Raw genomic sequence first — 2,153 nt, 5'->3', positions numbered from 1 at the left:
AAGAGGAGAAGAGAGGGTTCCAAGCATGAGATACTGGGTGCCTCGATCCGACCCAAAAGGGGGACACGACTTCTCCCACACTCCTGGGCGAAACCCTCTCCCCTCCGCTGACACTCCCCTTCCCTCTCACCTGATCGGGACTAAAAGCAGGTCACTGTAAAAAAGGGTAGCTCAACCCATACAGTGAAAAAATATGCTCATGTCTTCATTTAATCCGAAGCAGCTTGGATATGTTCTCCTCTCCTCCTCTGGTAGTCTATCAGTTCTTCTCCTTCCTCCTATCAGAGTGCTAGTATTAGATGAAGATCCAATTAATATTGTAAACTGTAAATTAGTGCTGGATGCTTGAGCCTCAGTGCTATGATAGCAGTGGAAAGTACTACAGCTGTGTCCACATCAATATCCACCTCCTTGTTAGCTGATGTCCTTTCAAAAAGCCATTAGTAAATCATATGGAATGTTCTTGATTGATACCCTAGCTCTCACAAGGTACTGAATTAATGCATGATGCATGGTAACAAATGATACTTTGATGTGATTGAAAATACCAAAATAGATTGAAGTTTTCTTGTAAGCAGGTGGAGTGATCCAGTGATGACAAACATTGTCCAGAGAAAGCAAGACTGGAGACCAGGAGAAGTTGCGGTTTTACGCTACGTGAGGACACGTGTACAAACACGAACAAAAACATAATAATATATTATCATGCACACATGTACATGCAGACACTAACATATTAAAAACAAGAATATGAAATGTGGGCACAGGTACATGTACATACATACAGATTGAATCAGTAAGGGACAACCAATATATACAAACACACCAATAATAGCTAAACATGTACATGTTAAAAACACTTGAATAGCGAGATATCTCCACACTGCAGCTACTTATATAACCTATGACTATTTACATATACCAGCATTATTTGATGAAAACCAAATTATAGACCTATACCATAATCTTGCAATATATAAGTACATTTTTCTATCTTAATAGTGTACCATTCCTATACATACAACTTATAACATTATCATCAATTCTTAATATGACACAATGATACCAACACGATACATTGTATTAATTCTGCTATACCAGTATAATATCTTAATACTATACTATTACCTATGTACAACCATTAATGTGACCTACATCATATATTAAACTTGCTATATATTGGTACAGTAGATGGTTGATCAGATGGAGTGATCCAATGATGACAAACACAATTGAGAGAAAGCAAAAGTAGAGACCGCAAGACGCTACAATTTTACGCTAGTGACTATGCAGCGTGACACGCCAAGCATATACCAAAACGTAATATAATATTATAGACTTACATATGTAATAGCATATTAGCATTAGCTAAACTTAAAAACAGTTTACGGTCATGTTTAGGACTGTTAAAATCTAACAAAATGTGTCATAAAATAGGAATGAGAAACATGTATAAATTTGGGTCACTTACATCAGGAGCATGTATGAATTGTGTCACCTATATAAGGAACATGCATACTAAGAACATGGTGTACTATTTTCAAATTATGAAACAAATTGTGCTAGTAGCAATACACACTCACACTCAAGCCACGCAAAATTAAAACTTCACTAATTTCGTGTCATTTTAAAAGCATTATTTTAATTAAATCATCAGATTACCATGCAGTTTTGACGTGACGTTGATCATAAACCTACAATGAGAGTTATTGACTTATTTTGAAAGGTGAAGTAAACACTAAACAATTGATCCTAAGTCAAAGCCACGGGATTGAGAAAGAGATCAGAATGAGAATTAGGAAGCTAGTGCCCAGGTTCATCAAACTACCTGCATCACAAACCTCACCAATCTACCCACCGTAACCTGGCTTAGCTCAACTGTATAGTGTCTGCCTGCTTTTAAGTAGTTAAAGGATCGAGACAAAAAAGGAAAAGAAAAGTCTGATCCCTTCTTCTGCTTAGAGTCCATATCACACAAAAAGGAAAGAGAGTGAAAGAGGAGAAGAGAGGGTTCCAAGCATGAGATACTGGGTGCCTCGATCCGACCCAAAAGGGGGACACGACTTCTCCCACACTCCTGGGCGAAACCCTCTCCCCTCCGCTGACCCTCCCCTTCCCTCTCACATGATCGGGACTAAAAGCAGGTCACTGTA

This window comes from Amphimedon queenslandica, unplaced genomic scaffold (assembly GCF_000090795.2).
Source record: "Amphimedon queenslandica unplaced genomic scaffold, v1.1 AMPQUscaffold_13363, whole genome shotgun sequence".
Taxonomy (NCBI): Eukaryota; Metazoa; Porifera; class Demospongiae; order Haplosclerida; family Niphatidae; genus Amphimedon; species Amphimedon queenslandica.
Note: the sequence above shows the minus strand (reverse complement) of the source record.